Raw genomic sequence first — 20,299 nt, 5'->3', positions numbered from 1 at the left:
TGCTCTGGGTCACCTCTGGGGAGGGAAGGCTCTCTGAGCTTCCCTGGTCTGAAATTCCCCTTACAGGAACACTATTTACCTGGCCATGTCTCTCTTTGCTCAGAGAATCCGAAGTGCAGGAACAAGAGATGTCTGTGGAGAACTGATGCCTGGTGTGTCTGTGTCCAGATGACAGGAGGCTGGGCACAGCAGGGGACAATGCTGCTCTGCCCCAGGAGCTAGTAGCAGAGGGTGCCACAATCAAGTGGCCCTGCTGGGACAGGAGAAGTCCCAGGTGTCCTTGGGAACACCAGGCCACCAAAGCCTGCCTCCCCCACCCTCAGCCCAGGGAGGTGGGGGAGATGCTGTTTGGGAAGGGTCCCCAGGGCTGCTGACTCCCAGCTGAGCTCAGTGTTCAGAATGGCTACATGGGAGGGGGCTGCAGCCTTGTTCTTGATGCCCAAGGACCTGGTTTATTCTGAGGTTTTGGTCATGGGGGACTGGGGAGAAGGAGAAATAAACACCAATTTCCTGATCCTGGTGTGGTTAACTCAGAAATGAGAGCCCAACAAGGGTCTGAAAAGCCAGAAGGGAGAGGGAGAAATGGCAGGGCTTATAGACTGAGAGCGGATCCGACTATGATTAGTAGGAACAAGATACATCAAGGAGGTAAGCTCTTTTTCTAGATGCCAGGGAGAGTGAAGTTTTATTTATTTTTTGTTTATTCACTAATAGTATTTATTTACAAATATTTACTCTTGTGAATCGTTTGTGTTCTTTTTAATCTGATGGGGGTTTGATGTATTTATTATTCATTTATATGAACTTCCCATTCATTCGGACAGTCTGTACTGGGTTTTAATTATCATGCTTACTTTTAAGAAGATAAATATGGAGCTATTTAAAACCCTGGGGGAAGACTTAGACTTACCCAGGTACAGGCAAGAAAGATACAGTGGGGACCCTGGTGGCCCACAACCAGTCTTCTGCCCTACTCTTCAGAGCTTCAGGGAAAGGAGATACAAATAGATGCACAGAGCAGCAGATCCTGGGGTTAAGGAGGTAAAGCAGTGATACAGATTTATGATCTTACCGATTCTGAGTGCTCTTTAGAAACTTGGCCTGCCAGTAAGTCTAGGTGTGGAGAGTCACCAAACTCCTATGTTCCAATTCATGGCAAACCAGGAAAACCTATCTTGTCCCAAAATGCAACTGTTTGATTGTGGCCTACACAGCACTTGGGCCAGGGGCCCCTATCAGACACTGAAGCCTTGGGGAGAAATATGCCCCCATGATACCCTTATGAGAGAGGGGGAGGGGGAGGGAGAGAGAGAGGGAGAAAGACAGGGAGGGAGGGAGGGAGAGAGAGGGGGAGAAATAGAGGAGGGAGGGAGGGAGAGAGGGAGGGAGGGAGGGAGAGAGGGAGGAAGGGAGGGAGGAGGAGGGAGACAAGAAGTGAGAGAGGGAGAGAGGGAGGGAGGTGGAGGGAGAAAAAGAGAGAAAGAGAGAGAGGGAAGGAGAGAGAAAGAGGGAGGAGAAAGGGAGGAGAGAGAGAAAGAGAAAGAGAAGAGGGAGGGAGGGAGAGAGAGGGAGGGGAAGAGAGGGAGAAAGTGAGGGAGAGAGAGAGGGAGGAGGAAGAGAGGGAGGGGAGGAGAGAGGGAGAAAGGGAGGGAAGGAAGGAGGGGAGAGAGAGAAAGAGAGATGAGAGAGAGATGAGAGGGGAAGGGAAGGAGGCAGCCCATCCTCTCTCCAGCATCAGCACCAAAGATTCTGCCTTTTTCAAAAAGTCCATGGATGCGCTGCCTCCTGACTAGCACAGACTGCCTGTGTAGCAACCTATCAAAATTCTATGTGTGCTTCTAGGTTCAGAGAAAATCACTTTTAACATATAAGTTAAACTGCTTATTCGTTAGTAACTAATGTTAATTGTCTGAGTTTTTCTCTCAACGCACAGAACTTACTTAATATTCCAGGTGCTGTGGTTGGATATGGTTGGCGTGTGTCTCCAAGGGGTCACGTGTTGAACTCTAGTTGCCACCTTGAGGTTTTAGAGGGTCGAGACTTCATCACACCACGGTGCTGCCTCTGGGCGCTTAGGGTTAGATAAGGTCAGTGGGGGCCCATGACTGAATGAATCCTGGTGGCTTTATAAAGAGAGGGGCAGAGACCAGAAGAGGCACACACACGTGCACACTCCTTGTTCTTGCCATGTGATTCCACGCACAGCCTTGGAATTCTGCTTGCAGGAAGGATATCACCGGATATGGCCCCTTGGCCTTGGATCTTTGGAACCAAGAGACAGAATAAAACTTTTTTCTTGATAAATTAATCCAACCCCAGGTAATTAGTGAAAGTAATGCAAAACGGCTTAATAAAGCAGGATTTCAACAGTGCTTTTCCCACAAAGAATATAGATTTCAAAACTGTCAGAACAATCCCCTCCTGTCTGCTTTCTGCTGAATCCCTGTGTAGCTGTAAGTTAATCTTCCCTACAGAGGTCATGCTGTTGCTAATCCATAGGTGGAATGCTAGATGAAAAGAATGAGTTAGTGCTTGTAAGTGAAATAAACTTTATCCTGCACCATCATCTTTCAAAATAGGCCCCTGCCTCAGGATGTGTGATTTCTGCCGCATCGTCTTGGCGTTTCTTCCTCTCCTTCTCTCCCCTTCCTCTCCTTTCTTGCTGTCCCGACTCTCAATGAGTGAGCAGCATTACTTTTCTCAGTTAGTCAGGCTGCCTGAAGTTGCCTGGATGCCTTCATCATCACTCTGGGAGGAACTGCTACAAAGGAACACCTAGCAGATGTCACTTACAATCTTCTTATTCTCAGCGTAAATAAATTCCAAGTTATCTAGTTAGTGGTGGGAGTCCAGGTTTTTTGACAAATTCTTGGCACTCTGAAGATGGTGCTCTTTCTCTGGTGCTCTGTGGTTTTCCACTTGGGGATCTGTTTTGTAGAATACCAGGGAGGCAGTAGCCAACCAAACTCGGACCAGAGCACCAAACAACTCTGATGTGACTGTGTGTTATTGGCAAAATCCTTAGCCTCCGACCTGTGGTCGATCTTGAAGCCACACCCATAAGATTGCATTCTGGCTTTATTAGCAGAAAACTCATCTTTGTGGTGTGCAAGTCAGCAGCGGGCGGTGGAAGCGCACTGTCATCCTGGCATGCAGCAAGAGCATGGCTCAGAGCTCCCTCCGGCTCCTGGGCCCACAGACACTGCCTGCAGGGCCACGTCTGGGACATCTGCTCAGCATCCGTCTTCATTTCTCTCTTCCCACATGCGTTCTGCACAGGCCTTGGCTGTCATCACGTGGTTAAGAGCACTCCATCAGGCCGTCTTCTCGTGCAGTTTTCTTAGGAGTTGAAGCACCCAGTGCCCTCTGCCTGCTCTGGTTTCTTTGTAGCACCAATAACTTAACTTGCCATGGCATAAATTCGATCATCTGTGTGCGTATCACCCCCACTGGACTGTAAGGTCTGAGAAAAGAGGGATGGGTTTTGTTTTGTCTACAAACGTGTCCCCACTGTGTAGAAGAGTGCCTAGTGGACAGCAGGTGTGTGCAGAGGCTGGAGGATAAGCGAATGGTCAAAGACCGCAGAGTTGGCCACATGGATGTGTGCACCCTTGGAAATAGGTAACAGCTGCTGCTGAGAAATTAGTGACCTAGCCTCTCTGTCCCATGCCTGTCTACTGGACAGTGGGGGACAGAGGATTCTAGGAACGCATCCAGGCATCTCTAGTCTGTGCCGATGGTGCATGCAGGGACTGAACTTTAAAATGGTTTGGCTTTCCTCAGAAGCCCCGGTTTTCCACTCTGTGTGCCTGGGCACTGCTGTGTCAACCTCTGGGTTCAAGTGTGTGCATTCTGGGGACAGGTCTGACTTTCTTCGGGGCTCTACTGGGGGCACTGGGAGGAGAATCTTTCTGCAGTTTTTGCTGGAAGCCAGTTGTTCCCAAAGCCTGGGCTGGGATGCTGTCCTCCTGCTGCCAGCCACACAGGGTAGGATCCTGAGCCCTGGTCTGGAACCCTGTTCCCACGTTCTTGTTCTAGGCTCTGATGCACGACTCAGCTGCCCTCCCTGGACTACACTCCTTGTCTGCTTATCTGGAGCACCTGCTCATCCCACAGGTCCACGTGACATTCCTGGCCTGGCCTCTGCCTGATGCCTGGCCTGTGGGACTGGTCTATGTGTCTAAATTCCTCTCATGCTCTCCACTGCACACCGTGGGCCTAAGCCTGTCAGCCTCGTTGGACTTAGGGAGTCACGTGACCCAATCGTGGCTGATGGCTTTGCCAGGGGGCTTCCAGCAAAACCTGTCTTGCTCCTAAACAGAGATGCAAGAGATGCCTGTTTTGTCTTTTGGATCCCACTTGTCTGGGTGTGAGCCTGGACCAGCTGTGGCGAGCCCCCTGTAGCTGGGAAGCAACTCCAGGAGGAGCCCAGGGACCCCGCCTCTGCTGCAGCCAATGCCACGCTGGCCCTTCTTCACAGAACCCGGCATGCCCGCACCACCTGAGCATCCGTCCTTGCTGCACAAGGATGCCTTGCTTCCCACCTCCCCCAGGAGTGCCCTGGTGTCCTAGGGACTGTGGCCATGGCCCCCAGAAAGCCATGTCCCCCAGAAGTGAGCTTCCACTTTCCCAGCTGAAAAACTTGGGCTAGATTTGTTTTGGGAGGAAACATTCATAGGACATGGAATTCACCATTTTAACCATATTAAATTTTGCATTCACTATTAGATAGTGACTGGTCATCACTATCTGATCCTGGACACTTTCTCTGCTCCCAGAAGGAGCTATACACAGGCACTGCCCAGCCACTGATCTGCTTTCTGTTTTTATAGATTTGCTTCCTCTGGACATTTAAATAAGTGGAATCAAATAACCTGTGAGCAGTTGGGTCTACCTTCTTTTTTACTTAGCCTAATGTTTTTCAAGGTCCATCTGGCCCTGTGACAGCAGTCAGCACTTCATTCCTTTTTATGGCTGAATAATATTCCACTGCATGGATAGACCGTTTGTTTACCCATTCTTCAGTTGATGGATGTGTGGCTTATTTCCATTTTGTGGCTATTGTCAATAGTAAGATGATAAACATTCAAGAATACATTTGTTTTGAACACTTATTTTCAATCCTCTTGGGTAAACACCTAGAGGTAGAATTGTTGCTTATATGTGAATGCTCTTTAGCTCTTTTAGGAGCCATTACAATAGTAGCCAGTGCTTCTTTGTTGTCTTTTAAAATTATTTTTTAAATAATTTAAAATTATTTTTAAAGTGGTAAAAATACATAATAAAACTTATCATCTTAAACACTTTTAAAGTGTATACTTCTGTAGTGTCAGGTCTATTGACATGGTTATGAAACCAAGCACCAAAACTTCTCTGTCTTGTGAATCTGGAACTCCAGATATATGAAATGCTAACTCCCCACCCCTCACCCAGCTCTCGGTAGCCACTGCCCTACTTCCTAATCTATGATGTGGCCACTTTAGATGTCTCATAAGGGGCATTATACAGTATTTGTCCATTGGTGACTGGCTTCTCTCAATCAGCTCCACATCCTCATGGCTCACCCATGCTGCAGCCTGTGGCAGGATTTCCTTTGTTTACCCCCCTCTGTCAATGGACATTGGGCTGCTCCCCGCTCTTGGCTTTGCACACAGTGCATCTGTGAATGTAGGAGACCCTGCATTAGGATACCTACTCAGAAGTGGGTGGGGGTTTGCTTTTAGCATGAAAGAACTCTGTGGGTCCTTACTGTTATGGTTTAGATGTGGTGTCCCCCAAAAGCATATGTGTGAGACAATGCAAGGTTTAGAGGAGAAACGATTGGATTATAAGAACCTTAATCCAATCAGTGGATTAATCTCCTGATGGGGATTGACTGAGTGGTAGCTGAAGGCTGGCAGAGTGTGGCTGGAGGAGGTGGGTCCCTGGAGGTGTGGTTTATTTTTTATCTGTTCAACGGAGTGTCTCTGCTTACTGATCATTATCGGAGCTGCTTTCCTCTGTCACACTCTGCTGCCATAATGTCCTGCCTCATCTTGAGCCCTGGGGAAGGGAGTCTCCTGTCTATGGACTGAGACCTCTGAAACTGTGAACCCCCAAATAAACTTTTCCTCTTCCACAATTGTGCTGGTTGGGTCTGTTAGTTGCAGCCATGAAGAAAGCTAATAAGACACTTATCTGGCACATGTTTTGCTTTTGGTGTCTGAATCCTTCTGGATCTTCAGCAAAGTCTTGGATTTTGACGTTGGGGGTCCCATATGAGAGCGCTAGGTCTGGGGATCCCTCAGGTGGGTCCAGCTCTGAATCTGACAAGTCTATAGCTCCACCTGCAGCCCTCCACATTACCTCCTTCAGTCCACATCATTTCTATATTCGTGACTGTAGCCCAGTCTGATGTACACAAACAAAAATCAAGTAAACATACTGCCCAGAGAGAGCGGAGAGCCTGCAAAACGTGGCTACAAAGACTAAGAATTTTCTTCCCCAACACTGACACTGCCCCATTCACCCATTTTCATCAGCTGGAAAGTAAGAAGTAATTATGCTACTAATTACATAACTGTCAAAGAATCAAAGCCTAAGCTAATTTCACTGATGTGCCAAGCGTTTTCAGAGTGCTGTGTGTTCCTACACAGTTGAAGTCAATGGGGTTTGCTTAGATGCTTAAGTTTCAGGCAAAGTAATTTGATGTAATAAGTTCAATAGAGGGCACTTGTTTCTATGTAGTTATTATGTATTCATCCCATAAAATCCAGTTGCTAGACCGCTGATTTGAATCTGGCTCACACATTTACATAGAACACTCCCGATAGCCGCCATACAACAGAAGCACAGAGCATCACTTGTTGGGCGAGGCCGACTCCAGCACAGATGTGCGGAGCAGGGTCTGGGAGGGAAAGCCCCGGGCTGCACCTCCTATCTGTCCCTTCCCATCTGACAAGAAGGGCTCTCCTGGTGTGAGGCGGCTCAGAAGCTAGTAAATCACACCTGGTTTCCACACCTGTCACATAACCAGATGTTGTACAAACACTGCCATGAAGCTTCTCGCCAGCACCAGGGTGGAAAGAAGACAGCCTGCTGGGCTTTCCTTCCCCCAGACCCGAGGAGTCCAGCCCAGAACCTGGGACATATGGGCGCCCATATGCTCCACGGCTGCAGAGCACTGGAACCTGCCAGACCTGGGCCTTCCTCTGCTGCCCATCCAGAGAGAGGGGGAATCAGAGACGGAGATCCTGACAGCACAGAAGCCGTGACTTCTAGTACATGGTGACATGTTAGAGGAGAAATAAGTGTCTGCATCCCGCACATCCTGATCTGCACTCACAGGCGATGCTGGGCGAAGCTTCTTAAAACACACACATCGCACTCCTGTTGATTGTGCTAAAACACACGTGCCTGCAGCTTTTGGAATGAAATGTTTAATTTCTACCATGCACAACAATGAAACTGTATTGGGATCACCAGGAGGCAAGCAATGGCTAAGGCAATTCCTTCTGCTTAAGAAGGCTATGATTTAGATGGGAAATTGAGATCAACATGAAAATCTGTTCTGTTTACATTTTTTTTAATCCAAAGAAACAAAACAAATTGTGTTTTGTCACTGTTTATTATATGCACTGTAAAAATTGTCCACAGGCAAACTGTCCCTCAGCTGGCCCCATAGTCCTAAGGGCTCCTGAGGAAGGTTTGGGGTCACCACCCTCAGGCTCTGTGTCCCAACACTTGCTCTCAGTGTCTTGAAACTTACACGGGCCGTGTCTGAGGGACAGGGTGATTGAATTCTCTGGTTCTATCTTCAATGTATCCCAAGTATGAGAATTATGCCCAAATGTTACATTATGAATGAATTTAAACTAACTTTTACAAAATGGACAAGTGGATTAAGAAAATTCCTGAAAGCCAGGTGTGGTGGCACACGCTGGTGATTCCAGCAGCTTCAGAGGCTGAGGCAGGAGGATTGCGAGTTCCAAGCCAGCCTCAGCAACTTAGTGAGGACCTAAGCCACTTAGTGAGCCCTGCCTCTAAATAAAATATACAAAAGAACTGGGGATGTTGCTCAGTGGTTAAGCACCCTTGGGTTCATTCCCTGGTACAAAAAAAAAAAAAAAAAAGAAAGAAAGAAAAAAAGAAAAAAGAAAAAAGAAAAAATGAAAATTCCTGCAAAAAGACACTCTGGATGCTGACGTTGATCTGTAAACAGCACAGTGAACAATACGAGAGGAATGAGCTCACACCTCCCCTCATCAACAGTAGCACAGATATCAGGGATATAATCAGACCTGACAAGGAGCACCCTCCCCCACAAAACCTGGAATTACCGGAAGGTCGTTAGAAATTCAGATTCACATCCTGAATCATTAATGAGAAACTTCACCTCAAGGGTATTTGGACTTTGTGATATTAGCTAACGAGAGTATGAAGTCACAGTGCTTAGCAACACATTTAAAATACTGCTTATTTCTCCTCTAACATGTCACCATCCATTTTTGTATACATGTTACCACCTACACATGTGTAATTTACATATGCATGTATGTTAGAAATGAATGCGGAGCACATTCATTTTAACTTGATGAGCAAGCTAATGGATCGGCAGAGTGTCTGCCTGATTTGGAAAGCAGGCTGCTGCAGCGCTCAATGGGAAGTGCTGGCCCAGGAGGAAGAGGGACTCGTTTGCCACGTAGACCTCAGTTAATAAATTATTGTGCAGACATCCCCCAAATGTCAAAGGGACAGGGGAGCGGGGCACTGCCAACCAATGGCTACAGCAGGATTGTGCCCTAAAGAAAAAAAAGTATGTCAGAAGTCCTAAACCCCAGAACCTCAAAATGTGACCGTATTTGGAAATAAGGTTGTTGCAGATGTCGTTAGTTAGGAGGAGAGGGTTCTGAAGTAGGGTATGTGCCATAGGCCAGCTCTCCTTCTGAGAAGGGGCATTTGAACAGACATGTGCACAGGGAGAAACGGAAGACTAGAGTTCTGTGGCCACATTCAAGGAACTAAGGAGGCTAAGAGAGGGCCCGGGGCAGACCCTTCCCAGCACCTCCAGGGGGAGCGCAGTCCTGCTGCTACCTTCAAACATCAGGCCTCCGGCACTGCCAATCAACAAATTTCAGTTAAACCACCCAGTTTGTGGCTCATTACTAGGGTAGCCCTAGGAAGCCAATAGTCTGTGCTAAAGGAGAGGCAGCCTGCCAGGCAGTTCTGCCCACTGTGGCCTGATGGCAATGAGAGCGAGTCAGCCTGAGCCTCTGCAGGGCAATGGACAGATGTGGCCTCTAGGAAGACTGTGGGGATAAGGCAGGCTGTCACCAAACCTCCCTCGATGGCCTCTGGTGATGCAACCTCAGAGGTACGTAGTGTGCAGTTGATGCTCCCAGCGGACCTGGGCTCTGGCGAGGGATGTGGGGCCTGAGCTGGCTCTGCCCACCTTTCACTGCCCAGGTTACCACAGGCAAATGATGACCTGCACCGCTCCATGGCTGGTATGAAAACTACTCACTTCAACAATGCCCCCTTTGCCTACAGACATTAATTCTGAGGCTCATGTGGACAGCCCCAATGGAAGAGCCACCTAATAGCCACTACTCTTCCCATTTTTCTTACCAGGGCAGACTAGATATTTATTACCGTTTTGTGCTGCCACAAAATTTACCTTTCAAGTGCTTTGGATCTGAGCATTTGTTGTGCCTTCTGAGAGCTTCATTACTGAGGCATGTCAGTCCACAAGCAGGGGACAACCAGTTAGCTACCTCATAAGGACATGGTATGTCACACAAGGCACTGAATACATGGAAAGGCTGCCTTTGGCAGGACAGGGCTCTATGGCCCCTACACACCACACCTGGGCTGGCTGTTGCTGCCTTGTTGTAGGGGATCCAAAGCAACACTGGACTTGGTGCTGGCTGGCGCTCAGTATCTTTGCTCAACTGGCATCTCTGCAGATACCATGGGGAAAAGGATGTACTCTTTAAAAAGGCAGCCGACAACCAGCCTGTATACAAAATACGACATTGGGACTTGTGGGGGGTATGGACATTGGTTCGCCACAAGGAGCCAATAAAGTCACACCTGCAGACCACAGCTCTCAGCTCAAAGACAGACATTCTCAGGCAGGTAGGTCATGAGATCCCAGCTGGCTCACGCTGTGCCACTTTTCAGCTTCAGAGATCTTAATATTTTATTTCTTAACAATTAATTGTATCAAGAGAACCTTTAAAAACTGCCATGGATCACAATATGGCATCTGTTTTGGGTTCACTTATATCTTCCAAAAAGAATGTGTTGAAGTTCTAAACCTCCAGGCTAACAAAATATGACCTTACTTGGAAATAGGGACTTCTCGGATGTAATCAGTTAAAATGAAGTCATCAGAGTGGCCCTGATCCAATAAAAAGGGGAAATTTGGACACAGAGACAGACACATAGAGGGAAAATGCTGAGAAAGACTGAGGGAGAGCACCGGGTACAGGCAGAGGATCCTAGGGATGCATCTGCAGGCCAAGCAACACCGGACAGCCAGTAAGTCCCCAGAAGCCAGGGAGAGGCTGGGAATGGGTCCCCCCCAAGCCTTCAGATGAACTCACTCTGTTGATACCTGGATTTCAGATTTCCAGCCCGAAGGACAGTGAAACACTATCTGGTTTAAGGTACTAGTTAAGGCAGCCCCAAAAATCTAAAAAGCGTACCCTGACAGTAATAATTGTCAGGCAAAAATCATCAGTAAATGCTAATGTAGCAGGTCAAAGTTTGATGAGAATCAGAACATTTAGATAGCCTCAAAGTTATTTCCCCACAAGACAAATACTGATAACCAAGGGAAAATAGAACGTTTACAGAGGAGAATCTTGGCCGAGACCACCTTACTCAGGTTGATGAAGTGGACACTGCCAGGAGAGAGACATGAATTCATCATGTGCTTTCTGATTTGAGGCATCCTATAGGTGTGTTATCCCTGCCCAACACGACCTGGACGCCATCATGGAGAAACAGCAGAGAAGTCAAGTTGAGGGACATTCTACAAAATAAATGACTTGCACTCTTCAAACACACTGAGGTTATGGAAGATTGAAAAAGGCTAAAGGACCACTCTAGATTAGAAAAGACTAAACAGATATAAGTAAATGAAGTTTTTATCCTGGATAGCAATCTGAGCTGGGGACACTGATCAAATCTTAAAAAGTCTGCAGATTAGATAATTACTATTTTGATGCTAATTTCCTGATTTTAATGCTCATGGGATACTTGTTTTAAGTGAGGTAGTTGAAGCATTCAAAAGTAAAAGGCTTTATATCTGGAACTCATTCTGAAATGATTCAGGAGAGAGTTCATGTAGACAGATGAAGATTTGATGTATACAATAGTAAGAAACAGAAGCAAACAAGGTAAAAATCTTATCATGCAGGAAGTGTGGTGGGGGGGTAGATGAGATTTTTTTGGTATTTTTTTTTTTGCAACTTTTCATTATTTTTTAAAACTCTATATATTTCAAATATAATTTCTGCCAGCACTCTAAACCTTACCCAGAGTACCATGGAGAGGCCCAGCAAGGTAGGAGAGGCAGAGGAGCAGAGAACCTTCCACTGCATGTGAGCATCACACAAGGGGCCTGCTGATGTCTGAGACCAGGACAGGAAAACAGAGACAAATCTCAGCACTCAAAATCTAGACCATAAGTAGTGGGAAGGTTATGATCCCACCTTCAAATCTTAACTTGAAATTTGTGGCCACTTGAATCCAAATAGAGGAATGACACAGCCCTGGCCCAGTAGAGACACTAGATTGGCTCAGCGCGCGGGCACGCACACACACACATACACACACACACACACACACACATACACTAATGAGCTTGATCAGAAAGGCATACTATTTTCTAGACTAGAGTAAAAATCATTTACATCAGTCTCCAGTGTTCTTACTTCTGCCACTGCCATTCTTTCACATATGAGTTATTACTTCAACTAAAAGTTACTGGACACATGAAAAGATGATGTGATCCACTGTAAAGAAATAAACAGCAAGTAGAACTAGAAAACAGACCTGAAAACAGAACCAGAAAATATGGCCCAGATGTTGGATTCATCAGGTATAAATCTAAAAACAACTATGATAAAAGTTTGAAAAGATAGGAAATTTCAGCAGAGAAATGGAAATGATATAATTTTAAAATTAAACTTTTAAATTTTAATTTTAAGATTTTTAAAAAAAATTTAGTATACAACCAGAGATATGAAAATTTGTGCTCTATATGTGTAATAAGAATTGTAATGCATTCTGCTGTCATATATAAATAAAAAAAGAATAATGAAAAAGGAAAAAAATAAGTTAACTCTGAATTTTTAACTCTGAATTTTTTTAAAAGAATTTTTTAAAAATTTAAATGTTAGAAATGAAAAAACAGGATATCAGAAATAAAGAATCTTTTTGAGGGACTTAGAATGAGACTGGGTACAACAGAGGAGGGAACTGGTGGTCATGAATACAGGGTAATGGAAATTAATCAGAAATATAAAGATGAAAAAGAGTCAGGGCACAGGAGAAGGACAGAGCATCTGAGACCTGAGGGCACACCATTGGTTTAATGAAGCAACTGGAGTCTTAGAAAAGGAGAGTGAAGCAGAAACAATTTTAAAAAGTTAATGGCTAACAATTTTTCTAAATGGATAATATTAAACCATAAACCCAAGAAGCTCAGAGAACCTTAAATAAGACAAATACAAAAAAAATCATGCTTCTTGTATCACAAACTATTGAAAAACAAAGAGAAAATCTTGAAAGGTACCAAAGGTAAACAGAATTATTACACAAAGGAACAATGATAAGAAACACTACTGATTTCTCACTGTATACAATGGGGGCCAGAAGACAATGGAAAGTCACATTTAAAGTATTAAAAGAAAAAAAACATAATTAGGAATTCAATAATGAAAACATCTTTTCGAAGTTAAATTCATTTTCAGACAGAGACAAGCAGAAAGAATTCATCCCTATCAGATGAGTACCTTCTTACACTGTATTGGTACATTTTCTGTTACTATAATGCAATCTAAGGCAGAATAACTTTAACAGAAAGAGGTTTCATTTTGGCTCATGGTTCTATCCAAGGTCCTGGGTCTGTATTCAATAAAGACATTCCTGCTGGCAGAGTTCCAAGGTGGTGCAGGCATCAAATGGCAAGAACAGAGTGCAGATATATGGGGGTCTCCTCTGGTCTCCCTTCCTCTTCTTAAAAAACCACCAGAATCAATCATGGAGGCTCTACCCTCGGACCTTATCTACTCCTAATTGCCTCCTAGAAGCCTCATCGCTGAACACCATAGCCATATTAACTTTTCACCCTCCTAAGACCTCACACTGGAAATTAAATCTCAACACATGAACCCTTGGGAGACACATTCAAGCCTCAGCCAAATCACAGTGCCTACACTATGAGATGTTTTTGTGGAAATACATAATGGCCTTTACAAATACTTCACATATTTTTAAAAAATCTCTTTAAAAGATAATTGATCTTTAAAACAAAAAAATAATAACTGGTTGTAGCCACTAGTGTGCCAGAGTTGACTGGAAGCATCTCTTCACAAGTTCATGTTTAGTAACATCATGTTGCTCACTTAAAACTGGCCATGGTGGGAGGTTTTACACCATAAAGATAGTAACTGCCACAGATCAGGGCTTTCGTGCCGCTGTAGAGCGAGTGGTGAAGTAGTTATCTGCACATTATTCCTTGGAGTATAGGTAGAAGTAAAGAATCTGACAACAGCACAAAGTGGGGAAGAGGAAATTAGAAGTATACAGTTGTAAGGTTCTTAATTGTTTATGAAGTAGAACATTTTTTGAGGGTAACTAAATTAAAATAGGGGCTGGTAAACTTTTCTAAAAGGGCCACATAGTAAGTGAGTAGTCTATCTTCTCTGCTCATAGACCCCTGTTGCTATGCACTTGCCTACTTGCAAACCTTGGAGGTGCTCACAGGGTCGCTCACAGATGTTCACAGAAGCAGCAGAAACTCAGTCATGAATACGCACTTCCCCAGCTGAGGTCGCGCAGGTAACCCTTGCCTTCTTCATCCCGTAAACACATGTCCTTTTCATGGTTTCTACTGTAAAGACACTCTCTCTGTGTTGTCTTATAACTAATAAATATATTGAAGAAAATACTTTGAGACTATGCAAATATTCTAGTCATTCTCAAATTTATACCCACAAATCCTAATTTCCACTGGTGAATTTTGCTTATAAAAATTACTATACTGGGCTGAGGTTGTGGCTTAGTGGTAGAGCACTTGCTTAGCATGTGTGAGGCACTGGGTTCGATCCTTGGCACCATATAGAAATAAATAAATAAAATAAAAATACTGTGTCCATCTACAACTACAAAAATATTTTGAACAACCAATAAAAAAAATTACTGTAATATTTGCCTACTGGTGATATTCTACTTCCCTCTTTCTTTTTTTATTAATTGGAATTATTCAGTAAAGAAGAGCTGTATTATCCCTTCCTTCTTTGTTCATGTTGGCGTGGACTTGTGGATATTAATTTTGCTGTGGCGGCTGTATATTTTGTGGCAGACTGTTTCAACTTTGGCATTAAGAGACCCTGAGAGTGGGCCTCTGTGTGTTCTGCCACGCCTGGGCCTTTCTGAAGCACTTCCTTATGTTCTGGCATTACAAATGCTCTGGGCTAATCTAGTCCTTTCCTTGCTGTGGTCCTGGAATCCACAACTTCTTCAAGGGACTGTTCCCATGACTGGGAATACTGTGTAGAAACCAAGATGTCAGCCCTAGGTGCTTAGGCTGCATGGGTGTTGGTTTTTAGGTCCCCTCAGTGAAGAGAGGCAGGGCATAGAAGCAGGAAATACTCGTATGTATACTAACCCCTCATCTTCATTTATTTTGGCGCCTATGTATGTATATAAATGCATCTTCCATCCACCCACCCATCTAAAACCATCAGTTCTGACAGTTATCTCCTCCCCCATCCATCAGCACAAAGTCCGTTTCAGTCTTCCCTCTATTTGTGACCCCTTGTTCTGGCAGTGAGAAACTTGATCTACAACATATTTACCAACTTGTTCAATTCTAGTATATACTTAGAGCTACCCCAACCCCCTGTGGGAAAACTGTTTACTAACTGTAGTACGACATTGGGGTGTGATGCTTTTTTATTTTCAGCCTTACAGTATCCAACCAAAATGTTGTTTTATAAAGTTACTTAGGCAACCTCCTACTCCCTTCCATGTGGTCATATTAATCAATTGTAGTGCAGTCAATCTCATCTGTCACTGTTTGTATGCAGGTTGGATTCCCCACTCCTGCATTTGGTTGATGTCAATGGTTTGCTTATTTCTTGGATGTGTGGAACAATACCATGGTTCTAGCTGAGAGGGACACGAAAATCCAAGCTCAGTGAGGAGCTGCTTGCTCCTTCCCGATCCTGACTGCTCATTCCATCCAATCATTCTTACTACTCTTAATCCTTCCAATCCTGGTGGCAACAAAATGCGTTCATTTGCTGCACATGGTGGCCCACACCTGTAATCCCAGCTACTGGGGAGGCTAAAGCAGGAGGATCACAAGTTTAAAGCCAACCTCAGCAACTTAGAGAGGCCCTAAGCAACTTAGTGAGAAAAAATAAAAAAGGGCCGAGGATGTGGCTCAGTGGTAAAGTGGTCCTGGGTTAAGTCTCTGAACCCAAACCCAAAACAACAACAAAGTAAACAGCGCATTCATTTCTAGTTTACTCTTTCTGACACTCATTGCTTTTTAATGTCTTGTATTAAGCCTGGTTCACGGCAGGTCCTCCATAATTCTCAACATTAATCGTTTCCTTCAGTGAGTCCTGACTCTTGGAGCCCATCCCACACGTGCAGTTTCACTATTTTATTATGCCCAACAAAAGGCTCTGAGGACAACCTCTGCTTTTCTAAATTGGGTCACTTATAAGATGGAATCTAGCAGCCACTCAGGAGAGGACAAGCTAGTGATAGTGGAACCTCGTACTCTCCTTGGATGTCAAGACTCATAGATGACTAGAACGCAGCCTGATGGGAATTCTTGGGCAACATTTTCACATTCTGGCCACTTTCTTCTCCTTTTTTTTTTTTTTTAAAGTACCATCTCAAAACAACTTAGCAGCATGAGATTATTTTTAAATTTCTGGAAAATTACAAGATTAAAGGGAGCAAGAATTACACAAATATTTGCAAAACAAAAGTAATTATTAGTAAAGGTCTTGGGATTTCTATTGGTCACATAATAACCTTTTCAATGCTCCAAGTTTTCATTTTCTTTGTAATCAGTGTATGATTTCTCAATGAGCGGGGAAGGAAGCCACCAGAAATGAGTTGGTAAATTAAGAACAGTTGTAAATATTTGGGAAATAAAGCAAAGAGTTTGTAAATGTAGATCTATGTTGAAAGAGGAAATTGGCATCCAACACAATGCACTTATCATCATATCTGAAGAACTTTGCATCAAAACACAAAACTTTAGGATTGGGATATGATGAGTCATAGGCCATATGACATTTCCAAGAGGATCATTTCATGTTTTACAAATTCTGCAAATAAAAAGATCTTCCCATATGTAAAATAAAATCAGCCCCCTGAAACCCTGTTGTAAGCTGACAATTAGACCATCTCTGGATGGAGAGGCTGAAGATGGGTAGGATTATGGGTTTGAGAAGCATAGACAATGTCATAGGCAACCTCAGAATGATGACGTTGAGAAAGGATCCAGACTGCAGGCTATGTTGATCAGGGGCTTCTGTAACAACCTGAGATTTGGGCTTCTGTTACAGTTTAGTTCTGGAGCCCAAAGGCTCATGTGTTGAAGGCTGGGTCCCCAGTGCAGCAGTGTTCAGAGCAGGGCCTTTGGGAAGTGATTAATCTATGTGTTCGTAATTTAATGGCATTGGGGGGGTGGTCGATGGGGTGGGAGGTGGGGCCCTCTTGTCCTGGCCCCTTCCTCACAACGCCCCCCACCCCCCGCCTGCTTCCTGGCTGTCATGAGGTGAGCATCTTCCTTCTGCGGTGGTCTTCTGCCACAGTATTCTGCCTCACCTTAGGCCCAGAGCAACAGAACCAGCTGCCCATGTATTGAAACCTGCAAATTATGAGCCAAATAAGTCTTTCCTCCTTTGAGTTGTTTCTCTCAGGTATTTTTTCACAGTGAAAAGCTGACTAACAAAGCTTCTAAGTCAAGACCAACTCAGGGATCAGTCCTGGCCAGGCCACTGACTGGCTACCTATCATGGGGTTGGATAACCACCCTGAGCCTTCTTTCTTCATGTCTATGAGGGGCACATTAACACCAAAGTGTAAGTGGCATTAAACCTGATGTGAAATGGGAATCTGCAGGCGCAGCTTCATAGCTAAGAAGAATCTGGATTCAGCTGCCAGCACTCTGCCACTTACTTGCTGTGTGACCTTAGAAAACTCACTTAACTCTCTGAGCCACCAAAAAGAGATTAGAATCTGAAATGAAGATAATAATCACTAATCAACTTTGAAATAGTGAAAATAACAGAGCAGTTATGAGAATTCAATGAAGTAAGGGGAATAGAGCACTTAGGACAGGCAGATTCCTTGCTCTCCATAAGAGCTAGCAATGATTACCAATTATTCAACTACCAACAGGAAAATGGGGTGGGCCTGGTGGTAGAAGTAAACGGTTATACAGGTCCACCGCCTGATGCGAGGTTTTAGAGCTGTGTTGGTGACACAGGTCAGAAGCTGAAGAGCACAGCTCCCTGCACTCCGCATGTTCTGTGTCACTGGTTTAACCCATGTGAACAGGAGCAAGCCAGGGTGAAGAGGACAAGAGTGACACACTGCAGCTCAGCTGCAGAGACTGGCAAGCAAAGCCCCCGACTGTGTCTGCAGACCCCACACAGCTGCTAAGTCAAGACAGACCCGGGGAGTGGTCCTGGCCAGGACACTGAAGGGCCACCTGTCACTGGGTTGGATAACCAGTAGAGCAGTCAGCTGTGGCCTGTACTCTGTAGTCAGCTTGCTTTAAAACATCAGGCCTACACAGAGAGAGAGAGTGATCTTTCTGGTGAAGGAGGGATCTGAAGTGCTGGGGAGAGCCACCTTTTCCATTTCCACTGTTCATCCTCTGGCACGGTTATTTAAACTGTTCATCTTCCATAAATGCTATATTTGATTTCAGGGACAAATGAGTAGAAAGAAAACTGACAAACTGTTCTGCCCTTATTTCTAAGCATGAGACTCAGGCTTCTTAGCACTTGACTGGGCAGGGGACGAGCCATGTGTCCTTGCCCCAGTGACATTCAGAAAGGCACCTTCCCTACCCATGCAGGACCTCACTCCAGCAGCGCCTTCCCTCTCTTATCCTCTTCCTACATCTTGAGGAAGGACGGCGGCAACAGGTGTCCCGGAGGAGGACACCCCTGCAGGCCAGATCCTCTTGCCCTCTATTCTGGAATGTTCTGAAATTGTGAGTTTCCCCATGTCCCCTATGGAAGCAAAACTTCACCTGCACTATTTACAGGTCCCTACAGGTGAGCATTCAGCCCACTTGGCTGGAGGGCAGTGAGCAGCTTGTGACAGGTGCCTGTGCCCTGGCAGCTGGATGGTGTCTGCATGACTGCATCACATGTGCATCAGTCTCTAAAACCCTAACCTTTATGGAGCCTGAGACATGCTGGGCCCCAGGGTGTGGACCTGGAGGAGTTACTGCTGCCCTTGCAACCCATATGCAGCTCTGGAAAACAGTCAGTGAGAAATAATCGTGGAATTTTCTTTAAACTGCTTTCTTCTTTTAAAACCAGAATTTGGGTATATGCTTAGCATGTGCAGGGCTCAGAGTTCAACCCCAGCATCAAACAAATGGACAAAAAGAGTTAAAAAAAAATAAAACCAGGACTTAGGCTGAACTTTCTTTGACATTGCTGACTCAATTCAAAATGGGAAATGATTGCACAGAAACTTCATGCAGATGTCTTCCCCTCAAGTAGTGCTTGACTGGGTCTGTACTCTGTAGTCAGCTTGCTTCAAAAACCTTGGGTCTACACAGAGAGAGAGCAATCTTTTGGGTGAAGGAGAGGCTAGAATCTGAAGCACCCATACAAGGCTTATGGAAAATGCCCAGTGAGGGATACCTGCCATCAGACACATGGTACCAAGTACACCTGCCTTCCTGTTGGTGTGCACTCCCAGGAGTCCCCTTTTGGAAACCTGGCCTTCTCTGAACCCCACTAGACTGCATTTAAATGACTGCTCTTATTAACTAGGAAGGAGTGTGATGTGGGATCCCGTATCCTCATGTGTAAATCGGGGAGAATACTACCTGCTGCTCAGCACTACAGGAGTGAAATGAAGTCAGATCGTGTGCCTGGCCCACAGGAGCAAGAGCTCACTGCTGTCCACGACCTCCTTCCCTCCCACCCTTTGTTTCCTCCTCTGCTGTCTGGAGACGAGTTATAAGCAGAAAACTGGATGTTCACATTCTTCCTTGTGGACACCTAGAGAGGTGCATGTGTCTGTGGTGCCTACTTATACATAGCAAGGTCAAGCACAGCAAAGGACGAGGCCCTTGAGCCAAGCTTGAACTCAGAACCTCCAAGGAGAAGAGATGCCCAACAGAAGGGTAAGCAGAAAGATTCCAAGACCCAAAGGGAGCAGAGATGTCACATAAAGTTTTCCCATAAACATTTCTTAAGCCAGAAGTTCTCCATCCCAGCTGCGCAGATGGCCAAGATTCAACTAGTGTAGTACCTCAGGGTTCCCAGGGGTTTCAGAACTGTAGCCCCAGTGGAGAACTGCAGTCCACAGACTGTTAGTGCACACTTCTCTGGAATAGTAAATGGAAACCTAGAGTGTAAAGGACCTGCAGTCCCAAGAATTAACCTATTTCCTCCACTCAGGCCTGGAGGGAAATGATGGTGGCTTTGTGCCTCCCGGAGAACCAGGAGCCACAGTAAGCTTCTCCAGGGTCTCCTGCTCCTGCTGGCACAGCCCCTTGGCTTGCAGGAAGGGAGGGGCCCTGACTTACCCAGGGCACAGAGAGGCTGCCTGTGCCTGCCAACACCAGTGCAGTCCCTGCACCTGCCTGGGCTCGTCGGTTGTCGACAGAGTAAACAGTGCACTTTACATGCCCTGTCTCCTGCCCAAGTGGCACAGAACTCTACCTCATTGACAGGGAAAGCAAGAATACACAGCCCAGGTCCAGCTGCCCAGGAGTTATCAGAACAGAGGAAGGACAAACATTAATGTTTAACAGAACGATCGTTATTTGCAAAGTTTGTTAAGAGTCACCAGACATCTCCCA

At 45.3% G+C, this 20,299-nt stretch overlaps 2 protein-coding genes and 1 long non-coding RNA gene across 16 annotated transcripts in view; 1 reads left to right on the top strand and 2 right to left on the bottom strand.

Annotated features, from left to right (window-relative positions):
- LOC144365672 (uncharacterized) overlaps positions 1–20,289 on the bottom strand; it is a 43,959-nt gene extending 23,670 nt beyond the window's left edge. Inside the window, exon 1 of the long non-coding RNA XR_013424406.1 lies at positions 80–20,289. This is a non-coding gene — a long non-coding RNA (uncharacterized LOC144365672). The remainder of the gene's footprint in view (positions 1–79) is intronic.
- Ankrd33b (ankyrin repeat domain 33B) overlaps positions 1–20,299 on the top strand; it is a 255,262-nt gene that overhangs the window by 114,317 nt on the left and 120,646 nt on the right. The gene's annotated exons all lie outside the window — the stretch shown is intronic.
- The window catches only part of Dap (death associated protein), a 59,901-nt gene that overhangs the window by 26,716 nt on the left and 12,886 nt on the right, over positions 1–20,299 (bottom strand). The window lies entirely within an intron of this gene.

This window comes from Ictidomys tridecemlineatus, chromosome 1, assembly GCF_052094955.1.
Source record: "Ictidomys tridecemlineatus isolate mIctTri1 chromosome 1, mIctTri1.hap1, whole genome shotgun sequence".
NCBI lineage: Eukaryota > Metazoa > Chordata > Mammalia > Rodentia > Sciuridae > Ictidomys > Ictidomys tridecemlineatus.
Note: the sequence above shows the minus strand (reverse complement) of the source record. Positions and strands in the feature narration are given on the sequence as shown.